Raw genomic sequence first — 15,831 nt, 5'->3', positions numbered from 1 at the left:
CTTTCAGTTTCCCAGTGTGGCCTGTAAAAAAGTCAGATGGCTCCTGGCGTATGACTGTGGATTATAGAGAACTGAATAAAGTCATACCCCCTATGCATGCTTCTGTCCCCTCTATTGCAGGCCTGATGGATGGATACCCTCAGCCATGAACTAGGAACATACCATTATGTGGCAGATCTTGCTAATGCCTTCTTTTCCATTGACACTGAACAGGAAAGTCAGGAACAGTTTGCCTTCACATGGGAAGGATGGCAATGGACTTTCACCAGCCTCCCACAGGGATACCTCCACAGCCCCACCATCTGCCATGGACTTGTAGCCCAGGACTTGGCTACACGGGAGAAATCATCAACGGTGTGGCTGTACCATTCTATTGATGATGTCATGTTCACATCCAATTCTCTTTCAGATCTAGAAGGTGCAGCACCTAGACTGTTGCAACATTTACAAGAGAAAGGATGGGCTGTGAACAGCACCAAGGTTCAGGAACCTAGTTTGTTAAATTCTTGGGGGTCATCTGGTCAGGAAAGACCAAAGTTATACCAGAAGCAGTTACAGACAAAGTCCAGGCCTTTCCTACCCCCACAACTGTAGCATTGTTACAGGAGTTTCTGGGTTTCTAGGCTACTGGAGAGTGTTTATACCGCACTTGGCGCAAATTCTGAAGCCCTTATATCAGTTGGTACAAAAGGGCGTCAAGTGAGACTGGGATGAGACATGTGCATCTGCCTTTACTACAGCAAAACGGGCAGTCAAGGCCGTGTAGGCCTTGAGTGTGATAGACCCATCAAGACCCTGTGAGCTGGATGTTCATGTCACTGAAGACAGTTATGGCTGGGGTCTCTGGCAGCGGCTTGAACGAATTCACCAACCTGTTGGATTCTGGTCACAATTCTAGAAAGGGGCAGAGGTTCGATACACTTCGTCAGAAAAGCAACTGGCTGCCGTGTATCATGCCTTGCTGGCTACAGAACCCATCACTGGAATGGCCCCGATAAGGGTAATAACCACCTATCCCATCTTGGGGTGGGTATGAGACTGGACCCAAAAGCCAAGGAGTGGTGTGGCACAAACACCCACACTAGCCAAGTGGGGTGCTTACCTACAGCATTGTAGTGCCCTCTCTAGTAGCCCCTTGAGTGAAGAACTCCAACGCTTGTTGGGGCCGGTGACATATACTAAGGAAAAGCAGGAAGAACTTGCTTTTGAACCATTAGTAACAGAGAGTCCCTATCAGGAGGGAAGAGCCCCTATACACGAAGATGCATGGTACACAGATGGCTCCAGCCATGGGCAGCCCCCAAAATGGAGGACCATAGCTTTCCATCCTAAGACTGAGACAATATGGATGGAAGATGGTGAGGGGAAGAGCAGCCAGTGGGCAGAGTTGCAGGCTGTGCTGCTTGTGATCAGCCAGGAGCCCTCCCCTATAGTTGTCTGTACTGACAGCTGGGCTGTCTATTGGGGCTTGACCCTGTGGCTACCAACCTGGTACCATGCCAACTGGCTGGCTGGTCACTGACCCCTTTGGGGGCAAGAATTATGGCAAGACTTATGGGCCTGTGGTCAGACTAAAATAATTACAGTATACCATGTGACAGGTCATTTGCCACTGACATCCCCAGGGAATGATGAGGAAGATAAATTGGCCCAGATACGTTGGTTAGAAGGAAAGTCTGCCTCTGATGTAGCCCAATGGCTGCATCAGCATTCGTTGCATTCAGGGCAAAAGACAATGTGAGCTGTGGCCTGTCGGTGGGGCTTGCCTTTGACCTTCGAAGAAGTTAGTAGAGCCTGGCCGGATTGTGTCGTGTGCTTCAAAAGGGACTTACACCACATTCCACAGCAACGTGGGGCAATAGCTAAGGGGCCTATACCCCTTGTCAGGTGGCAGATAGACTGTATTGGGCTTCTACCTGTGTCAGAAGGATATCAGTACACGATGACTTGTGTGGACACAGCTACTGGACTTCTGGTTGCTTTTCCTACCTGTGTGCAGACCAGCAGGTGACTGAAAGAGGTCCGGAGCGTCTTTTTGCTGCCTACGGCCGAGCACAGGTGATTGAGAGTGATCAGGGCACCCAGGACATACACTGCAAGAATGGGTACAACAGCTGGGAATCAAATGGAAGTTTCATGTGCCATAGTATCCTACTGCAGCAGGCATGATAGACAGGCACAATGGCTTGTTAAAATCCGGACCAAAGTCAGATACCAATAGTCTGCGGGGATGGTCAGTCCACTTATGGGCCATGCTACGGCGTTTGAATGAGAGACCCTGAAAGGGAGCTTTGAGCCCTATAGACATGTTAACATATATGGCTGCCTCCCCTATACAAATGCAAGTACAGACCAAGGAAGAATCACTGAAGCAGAGGTTTGGCCACCAGAATAACATCTTGCTGCCAGCAAAAACTGCACTGAACCCCAGAGACTCCATTGAGTGAACGTGGCCTTGGACCTTTTGACACATGGACCAATGATGGCTGGCTCTCCCGGCAGCTTGGAGACAAGGCCTGGAAGCTGGCCTCTTGTGTATTCCTGGAATAACAGCAGAGTGGCCATCAAAGGTCACAGTAGTATATCCTGAATGGCCAGAACATAAGAGCATCTTACCGGGGAGTTTTGTTTTATCATTATGGCCAGTGCATGTACCTCCCATAGCACTATATATATAGACCCTTCAGTAACCCCTACGGGGAAGGGGGTAAAAGTATGGTATACTAGACCTGGAAGGGACCCCCTTCCTGCTACAGTCCTATCATAGGACCACTCTCTTGCATGCAACCTATGTTGGTGGCATTAAAACATGTGTCTTATCGCCCCTAAAGTCTTTGTGGACTGGGAACTTCCTCTGGCTTGAGGATTATTATAATTTTTGTATCAGAATCTTGCTGTATCTTAATTTTTATTATCTCTAAGTTGTTATCCTCTGTGGCTATTGTGGAATCTGGTTACAGTGCTCCAGCTTTCTCGCACAGGGACCACTGCAGAAGATTGAAAGCATGTAGATTGTAAGGCGAGAATCCTGGAGGGGTGGAGTGTGGGGAAGTTGGGGTTCCTATGGCCAGGATCCTCACTTAACGTAAACCACCTGATGATGTAACTGGCCTGTTGCTGGGATGCTGCTTCCACACCTGTAGGCACTAAGCTATTACTGTGCTCTACAGAGAGCTTGGCCCAGTGCTGTGGGTGGAGGCAGAGACACGAGTGCTCGACCTACTGCTGGAGAACAAGCCAGGTAATAAACCCTTTCACCCCAAAGAACGTTTTTCTGTCAATTTCTTTGGTCTCACTGAATCCATAGCGAACTTTTCCGGGGCTGAAACCCATTGGCAAGACACCATTGTATCACCAGAGATTAGTCAAGAACATGGCAAATAGTAGACAGTAAATAAATAGATGGGTAGACAGGTGGAGGGTGAAGAGACAGAGAAAGACAGAAATTGAGACAGAGACAGAGGAACACAGGAAGACCATAGCAAGAAGACCATTTGAGACTAATGTAATTAATTAGTTAATTATTAAACATGATCCAAACTAAAGTAATAATAGTGGAAAAGTGAGAACTGGACAGATGAGAAATATTTAGAAGAAATGGTCAGGTCCTATGAAACTGTGTAATACAGTAGCCAGAACATGGATTCTGTGGTCCATATAGCCTTAGTCAATAATACCTCTTAGCACAGAGAAAGCACAATACAAGCCCAGAGATGAAGTTACTAAATTGTTTGTGTCTGTAAGATATGCATAGTTTCTCAAACACATTTGTATTTTCCACATTACATAGAAGTATACTCAGGTATATAGTAAAACTTCAATACATACTGCTGAGTTTGTATAAATAAGCAGGTTTTTCTTACCCATATAACCAAGCTATTCAAATCCCCATCACTGTTGCATCTTCAACAATGGGTCTTTCTGATATAAGCTGTGATTGAAAGTATAGGGTTTGCCATACATATATAACCATTTTTGAATTGTTTTCCCAATTTTACACTTTGTAGTTATATATTTTTGCCAGTTCTCTTCGGATTGATCATCTTTAAAACACACACACACACACACACACACACACACATATACACATCCCTAATTATCAAAACCGGTAATATGTACATTTCAAGGAAAGCTTAGGATGTGGCAAAGAAATTTGAAGGATCTTTGGTATGAGAGATACACCTGCTAATGTAGAAGTGAACTGAACAAGTGCAGCAGTTTATGAAAGAAGAAAATAATTTGGAGAACGAGAGATTACATGGATTAGATTTAAAAAGGAAAAGGGCAAGAAAGTCAGAGAGAAGGCAATCATGGATATCAAAGCAAAGAAGTACCTAGCAATTAGAAAGGGCTAAGACTGAGTGCAGAGAAAAAAGCATAGTGAAGGATAAGAACCTTGGAAAAAAAAAAGACAAGAATGAGCAAAAGTTTGGTCATTGATTGTTTGAGGGTGATTGTGAACATCTTGTAAAAGGATATAAAAAAACAGGGATTTAGTAAGGAAAAGAAAAAAATAAAACGCAAAAAGATATTTATTGCAGCATTATTCACAATAACCAAGATATGGGAACAACCTAAGTATTAACAGATGAATGGGTAAAAGAAGATGGGAATACACACACAAACACACACAATATGCTCTCTTTTTCTAAATATATATATGTATACATTGACATATATACATTGTGTGTATACACACATAGGGAATATTATTCAGCCATGATAAAGAAGGAAATCCTTCCATTTAGACAACATGAATGGAGCTTTAGGGCATTATACTAAGTGAGATCAGTCAGACAGAGAAAAACAAATACTGTATAATATCACTTATATGTGGAATCTAAAAAAGTCAAACGCTTAAAAACAGAGTAGAATGGTAGTTGCCAGGAGCTAGGGGATGGGGGAGCTGAGGAGACAGTGGCCAAAAGGCACAAAAAAACCCACAAAACAAAACATAAAAAAATAGTGGAAAGGAAACAAGTGACCAAAAGACATATTAGTAAAAATCAAAATAATGTGTGGAAGTTCCTGAGCAAGGCACCAGAATTGAGAGTTATGGGAATGATAACTGAACTCAGAAAGAGAAAATCTTTTAGTGAAAAGCAGTCAAACTACAATAAAACAAAAGGAAGACAGAAGTATTTATGTCAAGTTGTTTCTGTCACATTTCCAATTAGCAAATTTGTTTCATACATTTCAGCACAGAGCAAACAACTAGAGGCTTTCAATGGTGTCAGAGAAAAAAATCCCTGGGAGGAGACTGAACAGGGAACCTAGCTGTGATATCAAATATAATGTACAGAAACTCTAAATGATAGCATAAGATGAGAATTAAATGTTGAATATTCAAAACTGGCAAAGTTTCAGACAATGCCTGTGGGTTGGCAAGGCCATCAGAATGACACTGCGGTTTGTCCTCAGCTCCTCCCTCCTCACCTTCCCTTCTCTTTGAGAACTCAACTCCCCAGTTCTCTAACTTCCTAGGCTCTCTTTTCCCCAGGGCCTGCCTTTGGATAATCATGGATCATCTCCATTAAAGTGTTAGTTGACAGGAGATTAATTTGTTTTGTGTTTAAACAGAGAACGCTTATACAAATCCTTCTAGACAACTAGGCAAAGGCATCTAGTCCTGGGTGTTTCAAGAATTGACTGGGAGGAGTTAGAAATGCCAAAAATGCTGATCTTCCCTGGGCGCGGAAATGCACAGCTTTCCCCCCACCCCTGTGTATTCTGTAAAGAAATATACCCAGGCCCTGCCCTCCCAAAGGAATGTTTTATATCCCCATAGTCTAGAGAAAACTTAGGAGATTTGAATTAAACGTATTATTTATTATCCCTCATCCCCATACCTAACTTTATGGAATTATAAGTAGTAGGGGATTTTTGACATGATGGACAGTTTTCAAGGCAATAGAAAGAAAAAGAATGACTAAAAGAGAGAGATGAGGTAGCATAGACTGATGTGGGTGGTAAGAATGTACACTTTCCAGGCTAATAGTACTTTGGAAACAATGATTTTAAAGGCTAAGGTAACAAAGTGTAGAAAATGGAAAATAATTTAAACAAAGGGGAAAGCAGTATAGATAGTAGAAGAGCAAACAGAATGGAATTACCTTATAAAAATATTTATGTTTTTTAAAATAGCTGATAGTGGATCTCAATAAATTATAAAATGTTTCTTCCATTTCATTCTCTTCTTACATACTTTATGCCTCTTATCTATTTACATCAGTAGATGAATTTGTTCTCATATGTGAGTAATTGAGTATGAAAAATTATTTGAGCAGATGAGATTTTCAGAAAAGAGTTGTACTGTTTATTGCTGGATACAGTGACACACACAATGCATTCACAAAACTGATGATGTTTTATATCACATTTTGTGAAATTGATTTCAGTGTTTTATAAATAGTAATTAAATATCATAGACACTATTAACAATATCTAAAGGGAAAGAACACAGTGAATTTACACAGCCCTGAGATTATTCAAAAAGCATATAGAACACTAATTTAACAATAGTTTCGTGACCTCTAAATATTTATTCTCCCCTATAGTTCTGACAAATCTACTATAAACAACTCCAATCATATATTTGATAAAAAATAATCAGTACTTACATAATTATTTAATGGTTGTTTTGAATAAAATTATCATTTCGTAAAGACATTTGTGACGTTATAATCCTATATATTATTCCAAAATATTGCCCTCAAATGCAATTTATATTATTTTCTTTTCCGCCTCTAATATTGTTTCAATTTTCCTTGTTTTCCCAGGGCACTGGCTGTTTCTGATTCTTCCTTTCTCCTGCTTCCTTTCCAATGTTTATTTCCTCTCCTTGATATAATGTGCCATCTTTTAACTATTTTGTGTCCAATCCATCTGTCAAAGTTCCGTTTCTATCTTTTCATTTAGTCTCTCAATCTAATACATTATCCTCTCTGGATCATCTATGTTTTGCTCTCTCAATATTACGGAATTCCTAGTATTTGAAAATAATATTGCAAGCTAATGCCCAATTGTACTAAGCTAGGGTCAAAATAGAAGAGAAAGGGCCAAAGAAAGAAGCATAAAGAGTAATAAGTTGACAAGATTGGTGCTAAGACTTTCAGCCCTAAAATTGTTTGATGTTTTATATTTGATAATTCTCCACTTCGATAATTGTTCAAAAAATCTTTGTAAAGGAGAACATCAGCTGTGTTACATAGTTGATAAAGAGATGGTACACCTATTGCGTTTTCCCTTTTCAGAATTCCAGTATTTGAAGAACATCAGAATGTGTCCCATAATTGTGGTAGAGCTTACAGGTTTTATCGGTTGGATATAGTTGATTTCCCTCTTAAAATCATGCAAAAAAGCAGTTATGATGTCTTCCTCTCCTACAAAGCGTTCTTTCAGCATTGCCAACGCTCCGAGCCATAGAGCTTTAAGGGTCTTTATACATAACAGTATCTCCTTGATTAGGAGTAATCTCACTTGGCCGGAAGGATACTGTGTTAGTTTCCTAAGGCTGCTATAGGAAACTGCCACAAACTCTGTGGCTTCAAACAACAGAAATGTAGTGTCTAACCGTTCTGAAGACTAGTAAAATTCCAAAATCAGAATGTCATCAGCAAGGCCATACTCCCGCTAAAGGCTCTAGGGGAGGATCCTTCCTTGCCTCTTCCTAGATTCTGGTGGTAGCTGGCGATCCTTGGCGTTCCTTAGTTTGTTGCAGAAGAGCTCCAGTCACTGCCTGTCTTCACTTGGCCTCTTCCTGTGTATGTGTGTGTCTCTCTCTGTTTTCCCTTCTTAAAAAGACCTCCAGCTTTTCGATTAGGGCCCACTTTAATCCAGTATGACATCATCTTAACTTGATGACGTTTGCAAAGATCCTATTTTAAGGTAAGGTCACATTCAGAGCTACCAGGGTTAGGGCTCCAACATCTCTTCTTTGCTGACACAGTCAACCCAAGGAATAGATACCTTTCCATCTTTCCCCCTTTGAAATCATAGTCATAAATTACATAATGTGAGGTTATGTACCCTGAAGATGTTTAATTTACATTATCTGATTATGATTTCTAAATGTTTACTATAAGCTATTTTGGTGGTAATGGTAATAATAAGAAAACTGTCAATGAGAAAGAATCTTCTGTTTTCATCTGTAAAAAACAGGTAGAAATACAAGTTTTAATGATATTTTGACATTTACTCATTATTTTATATGTTGATCAAATAATATTTTTGCTTTTATTTTTTAAGGTGTTTGTAGACACACAAAAACTGAACTATTCTAAGATATCCAGGAGTCAGTTGAGATACTGTCTTCATTATGAAATAAAACCAAGGCTATTTCACAACAAAGGAATACAACTCATCCTTTGCTTGAATGGAAAGCAGATGTAAAATTTGAATATTCAATAACTACTGAGCAGAAAGCATAAACCTCTGTTTTTTTTTTCATTTGTTTCAGTTAATTATACTAATTAAAATTAGAACTTCCACCATTAAAATTACCTGCAGCTGTATGGTTCTTGCTATTGTTGGTGTACACTGCAAATATCCAACAGAGGGCACCAAGAATTGCTTGTGATCAACCCATCCACACAGTCTTGTCACTTTGGAAAGTTTGCAGACAGCATAACTAATAAAATATTGTGCTCTTGTGAAAGAATAATAGCATGTTTGAAGAGAGTGCATTAACCCTGTTGTAAAGTGTTGATTGTGCTCTGTAGTAAAGGAAATGAAAGAACAAAGATAAAGCGTTTTTAATTCTTACCCTGTTTGCTCTTGCTTATTTCATTCTTTTTCAATTTACACCTATATTCAGAACACTAAAAATGTATCACCCAACCTCAAAGGCAGTTGTATTTTTCCTGCACATTTTTGTAACAATTTGATGCTTTAAAGAACAGATGTATAATCTAACTTAGGAAGTGATGAATAAGAAATATCGTCCAATCTCAAATAACTGTGAACTCAATTTGCTATGTTTACTATTATATAAAGAGAAGAAAGAGGGAGGAGGAGGATTGGAAGTAGGGAAAGGAAAGAGAGAGATTGGAGTTTTGTTACTTTGTTTTACTCTTTCCTTGTTGCCTTTGGAGATTTTTACTTGCTGGGACATAACAGTGACCATTTATAATCCTAGACTGTAAATTGTAGTGATAAGCTAACAATATTTCTGAAATCCCAAGTTTGAAATTAGCAAATTTTAATGTTGTGCTGATTCTCATTAAAGACTATTAATGTCAATAATATGTTCACAAATATGAATATTCAGCCCAACCAGCACTTACTACATACAGGGACCAATCACTTTGGAAGGGGGAAAGTGTAAGAGGCAGGAGTAATGGAAATTATTTGGATATTGGGATGGGGGGGGTTCATTGAAAACAGGAAAGGAGAGTCTTTAAATTTTAGTTTCAGACTACAGAGTTTATATTTACCACAATAATGCTACTCCTTTGTTACACTATTTACATAAAAATAAGATATGCATGAAAATAAGTAATATTTACATATTGATTGCCTCTATATTCATTGCAGTATAACAAATCTTCAGCGTACAGCTCATGAATATTGCTGTATAAAAATAAATTAGATTCCAGGTAAATGAAAAAACTGTTCAGAGTTTAAAATTTAAAATATTTTTTAAATGGAAAAATAATGACAGGGTGAAGCTACAGTTTTGAGTGGCAGTTGATGGACATTTCATGCATTACTTATTAAATATAAACCAATATTTAAAAATCGGATAAAATTCTCTTTTATTGTTAGTGAACATCATTTGAAATCATCCTTGTGTGTTGATCTAGTAAGTATAAAACCACTCACCTTTACTGAACTACTTCTTTTAAGAGCAGAGTTCCTATAATTGCATCCCCATCACCCTCTCTCTCTTTCGAGATGTATCTGTGAAGGCATTTGGCATCTCATCAGCAAAAACAGCAGCTGGAGAAAAGGCCTTCCTACGTGCTCTGTCAAGGGAATTGCAAGTTTAGGTGGGGTTTTAATAGACATCAAAGATTTACTGACATAACAGAGATTGCATGCTTTCTTTCTATTATTTGTGCCTTTCTCTTTTAATGGAAATGAAAACAATTATAGAGCAGAAAAGATAAAACTCCTTTTTGAGAGTACTGTATTATAGTCCATGAAGAGGTGTAAACTGACAAATACATACATATGGTAGGTATTTACATATCAGATGGTATAGTCAAACTTAATTTCTATCTTCAGGTTTTGTAGGAAACCTTGGTAAAAGTCGACCCAAATCAACAAATAAATAATATTCTGTATAGATCAAGGAAGGTTTTATTATTATTTTTATTCCAATTAACATTTCCCTGGAACTGCTGCTTGTGATTATCTGGCATTTTTACATGTCTAATGTTAAGAAATTGTTTCTTTCATAAATTTCCCCACAATTTGGATTTTAAAAAGATACGAATTAGACAAATATTTCCTGAATCTATCCCAGAAGATTTCCTTCATAGTGTGCTGACAGCTTATCAATGTGCAAAATCCATCCTACATGCTGTGGTCCCACATCAAATGAAGAAGCAACTGTTCAACAAATTGAGAATCAACTCTCAATCTAAAAAGGAAAAGGGAACTGTAAAAATATACTTGGTAGGGTTCTGTTGAGTATATGGAATATAGACATTATAAAACAGTTAATTTTCTCTGACTCATGCTTAATTAAAGAATCATATGGAAGGAGCCTCAGTTGTCATTCATTTTAAGGTAACTTTTTAAAGTCTTAAAATTAAACCATATTTCTCGTGGTAATTTTAGGAAACAGGTTTCATTGAAGCACTATAGCTTGAACTCTTGTGTTTATTTTCCACTCCTTCTAGAAACAAAAGTAATGGAAAGTAATACTAATAAAAGAATAAACCTGTCAGGACAAAGAGAAGTCAACAGTAGGTAAGACATGTGAACACATTTTTAGAAGATGAAAAGCAGATGGAGAGTAATCCAATTGGCAGAGCGAAATGAAGACGAAATCTAAAACAAAAAAGAATATTAAAAGAGGGGCTAGCAGATTCCCTCCTCAGAATCCCAGAAAGACTTGGAACACAGAGGCCCCAGTACGGGTACAGGCAGCTGTGTTTCTTGGAGCCTATGGACCCTCAAATCAGTGCCCCCACTCCAGCAGAAGACCCAAAGGTTATACTGAGGCATTGTACTGAAAAATGAAGACTAAATGCTGAATCGTTCTAACTCCCACCCCACTAACCACCAGCTCTCTTGCATTGCCAATGGCCAAGGACACCAGCAATGTTACAAATCCAAACACATTTGAGGAAAACTGCCAACATCTATCACAGAGAACAAAACATCAGTTTTAACAATTTAACCTCTCATCAGCAGTGTATGGGAATGCTTATTTTTCCCATGCTTTCTTCAGTCTTGGATATTTATGATCATTTAAAATAATCCTGTGTTAAGTGTTCATACCACAATAATTAAACAAACAAGTAATAATTGAGGTAGAGTGTTTGTATAAATTGTTCGAAACCTAATCAGTAATGAGGTGGTAGACTTGGGATCTGACCCAGCTGGTTAGGTAGGTTCTAGGATCTATGCTTTCAGCACCTCATATTCTTTGAAATATGAACTATACATATTACTCTCGAAATTGTTGTTTGTTTTCTGAACATTGGTATTGGTAAATCTGTTGGCTATTGATGTTTAGGTGACTTATTGCTTAGTATTCACATCTGCCCACCTTTTTTTAATGGTTAATGTATTTTTTCTTTTCTGTACTGTTTACAAAACAATTGTAAAGTCCACATCAAGACTATATCAAATATTTGCTCCTATTTCCTTCCAATAAAGTAAGGATTTGATGCATTTGAAGTTCTCATAAATGTATATACATACATGTATATCCCACACATATAGGTACATTCTATTTTCCAATAAAACTTATTAAGTAATTTAGCCTTTCTTAACTGGTCTTAAAATGTCTCTCTCTCTCTCTCTTTTTCTAGCCTATGCAAATATTCATTTATGTTCACTTGAAGTTTCTGAAACAATTTTAATACCTAGACTATTAGAAAAAAATCCAAAAAGCCCATACTTTTTGCCAACCTGATAAATAATTTAATTTTTTATCTTTATCTTTAAAAGAAATTTTTATTTTGAAATCATAATGATGTTACAGGAAGTACAACAGTAGTACAGAGAGCTCTCCTGTCCCATTCACCAAATTTCCTTGGTGGGTATGTCTTATATAACTATAATGCAATATAAACCAGAAAACCAACATTGGAACACTATCTGCATATAGTTTTGTCATTTTATCATATGTGCACATTCATGCAATCACCCCCAAAATCAAGATATGAACTATTCTATCACCTCAAAGATCTCCTTCCACAATCCCTGTATGGTTGCATTCACCCCTACTCCTCACCATGTCTAACCCTAAAAAGTACTAACCTACTTTCTATTTCTTTAATTTTTCATATTGAGAATGTTATATAAATGGAATCATGTAGTATGTGACCTTTGACCTTGGCCCTTTAAACTCAACATAATATTTTTGAGATCCATCCAAGTTGTCACAACTATCAAGAGTTCTTTCCTTTTTATTGCCGAGTAATATTCCACCAAATGGATATACGTTTGAGAGACATTTAACTGTTGAGTGACATTTTAGTTCTTTCCAGTTTGAGGCTACTAATAATAAAACTGCTATAATCAATCATATGCAAGTTTATGTGTACACATACATTTTCTTTTCTCTATGAGTACAATTTCATTTCAGGCATGCAATTGCTGGAAATGGATGGTATAATATATATATATATATATATGGTTTGTAAGGAAGCTGTCAAAATATTCTCCAGAGTGGCTAATATTTCACATTCCCAACAGCAAGTATGAGAGATTGAGTTTCTCCACATCTTCACAAGCATTTGTCTTATTTGTCACTATTTTTTTTTTTAGTATTAGCTGTTCTAATACATGTAAAGTGATATCTCATCATAGTATGATGTATGTCCTTAATGGCTAGTGATGCTGAACATCTTTTCATGTGTTTATTTGCCATCTGTATATCCTCTGCAGTGAAATGTCTCTTCATGTGTCTTGTCATTTTCTAAATGATTTATTTTTAATGTTGAATTATCAGAATCCTTTATATATTCAAGATATGAGTCTTTTTTTTCTGATGAGATTTACAAATATTTCCTCTCAGGTTGTTGCTTTTCTTTTTATCATCTTAACAGGATCTTTTTAAGAGCAAAAGTTTTTAATATTAATAAAGTCCAATTTATTGGATTTCCTTTTATCTAGGGATTATGTTTTTAGGATCACAACTAAGACTTTTATTAAGTCCTAAGCTCTAAAGAATTTATTCTATATAGCCTTTGAAACATTTTATAGTTTTATGTTTTACATTAAGCTCTGTGATTTTTTTTGAGTTAAATTTTATGTAAGGCATGATGTTTTGCCTGTGGTTATTCAACTGTTTCAACACCATTTGTTGAAAAGATGATCTTTCCTTTACTGAATTGCTCTTGCATCTCTATAGAAAACCAGTTAGCAACACTTGTTTAGAGCTATATATGAGTTATTTATTCTGTTTAGTGATATATGTGTCTATTCCTCTACTAATACCACACAGTGTCGATTACTGAGGTTACATTAGTTTTGAAATCTAGTAAAGCAATTTCTCCCATTTTGTTCTTTTTTTCCTCAAAATTGGTTTAGCTATTTTGGTTTGCTTTTCCATATAAATTTAGAAAAATCTTGTCTATATCTCAAAGCAAATATTGCTGGGATTTTGAAAGGAATTACATTAAATTTGTATATCAGTTTGAGGAGAATTGATATCAATACTATGTTGAAACTTTTAATCCAAGAACAGGTCACATCTCTTCATTTATTTAGAATTTTAAAAATTTCTTTCCTCATTATTTTGTGATTTTCAGCTTACAAGTCTTACAAATGTTTTGCTAGGGTTACACATAATTTTCTTTTGAGTGATTGAAAGTGATACTGTATTTTTAACTTCGGTGTCCACATATTCATTGCTAGAATATAAAAATGCAATTAATTTTGTATCTTGGTATCTTGGTCTTTATCTTGTGACCTTTCTAAATTCATTTATTAGTTCTAGGAGTTTTTTTGTAGATTCTTTAGGATTTTTTATATAGAGCTGAAAAGGAGACCACATAAACAGACTATTTCTTCTTTTTTAAAAAAATTTTTTTCCTTTATTTCTTTTCCTTAACTATTGGCCTGGCTAGAACTTCCAGTACCATGTGGAATAGCAGTGGTAATACTTGCCTTGCCCTTGATTTTTGGGGTAAAGCATTCTGTCATTAACCATTAAGTATGATGTCTGTGGTAGGGTTTCTGTAGATGTGCTTTATCAATTTGAGAAGTTCCCTTCTATTCCAAGTTTTCTAAGAGCTTTTATCATAGATAGGACTTGAATTTTGTCAAATGATTTTCTGTATCAATTGATTAATCATGTGGTATTTATTTTTTATCTTGTTAATTTAGTTAATTATATTGTTTGCTTTTCAAATATTGATCTAGCCTTGGATCCTTGGAATAGAATACACTAGGTCATGGTTTATGATACTTCTTACATTGCTGAATTCTATTTCCTAATATTTTCTTAAGAATTTTGGCATCCATATTCCAGGGAGATATCAGTTTGGATCTTTCTTCTTGTGTACCATCTTGGTTTGATATTGGTATCAGGGAGATAGTAGCTTCATAAAATGCATTAGAAAGTATACTCCCCTATTCCATGGAAGACATTATATAGAACTGGCATTAATTCTTCTTTAAATTTTTGGTAGAATTCTGCAGTGACAGTATCTGAATCTGAATATTTGGAGGGACAATTTTTAATTATAAAATTAATTTCCTTAATATTTATAAGGCTATTAAAATTATTTCATATTGAGTTAAGTTGCTTGTGCTTTTTGAGGAAATGGTTCACTTCAGCTAATTAGTCAAATTTATGAGTATAAAATTGTAGCACTCACTTAGTATAATTTTAATGGTTGCAGAATATGTAGTGATATCCCTGTTTCATTACTAGTGTTGATAATTCATGTCTGTTTTTTTCTTTCTTAGACATACCAGCAGTTGTCAAATTGCTTTTTAAACAATTAGTTTTTTCTTGATTTATTTTTTCTATTGTTTTTGTGTTTTCAATTTCATTCATGTCTGCTCTTTACATTATTTTTATTTTAATTTTTTCCTTTTACTTGTTTTGCATCTTATTTTTTCTTATTTTTCTAGGTCCTTGAAGTGGTAGTTTAGATTATTGATTTGAGACCTTTCCTCTTTTCTGATGTAAGTATTTGGTGCTATAAATTTCCCTCTCAGCATTGCTTTATCTGTGTCCCACATACTTTTGATTATTTTTGATTATTTTTTTTCAGCTCAATGTATTTATTTCCCTGGAGATTTCTTCTGTGAGCCATGAATTATTTAGAAGTGTGTTATTTAGTTTCCAAGTGTTCAGAGGTTTTCCTGTTATCATTTTTATTACTCATTTCTAGTTTGATTCTATTGTAATCAGAGAACATACTTATATGATTTCAATTCCTTTTAATATGTTGAGGTGTATTGTATGGCCCAGGATATGATCTATCTGGTCTATGTTCTTCAGCACTTGTCAGTATTCTGTTGCTGTTAGGTAGAATGTTCAATAGCAATTAGATCTTACTGGTGGATAGTGTTGTTGAGTTCTTCTAAACCCTGTCTCATGTTTTTATCAGTTTTTGACAGAAGGGGGCTGAAGTCTCCAAATATAATTATGGATGTGTTTATTTCTCCTTTTTGTCCTATCAGTTCTTCTTCACA

At 36.5% G+C, this 15,831-nt stretch overlaps 1 long non-coding RNA gene across 1 annotated transcript in view; it reads right to left on the bottom strand.

Annotated features, from left to right (window-relative positions):
* Positions 1 to 6,302: 6,302 nt before the first annotated feature.
* The window catches only part of LOC140845460 (uncharacterized), a 43,238-nt gene continuing 33,709 nt past the window's right edge, over positions 6,303 to 15,831 (bottom strand). Inside the window, exons 2-3 of the long non-coding RNA XR_012124225.1 lie at positions 9,823 to 9,965; positions 6,303 to 8,147 (exon numbers count right to left, since the gene is read on the bottom strand). This is a non-coding gene — a long non-coding RNA (uncharacterized lncRNA). The remainder of the gene's footprint in view (positions 8,148 to 9,822; positions 9,966 to 15,831) is intronic.

Source organism: Manis javanica, chromosome 13 (genome assembly GCF_040802235.1).
Source record: "Manis javanica isolate MJ-LG chromosome 13, MJ_LKY, whole genome shotgun sequence".
NCBI lineage: Eukaryota > Metazoa > Chordata > Mammalia > Pholidota > Manidae > Manis > Manis javanica.
Note: the sequence above shows the minus strand (reverse complement) of the source record. Positions and strands in the feature narration are given on the sequence as shown.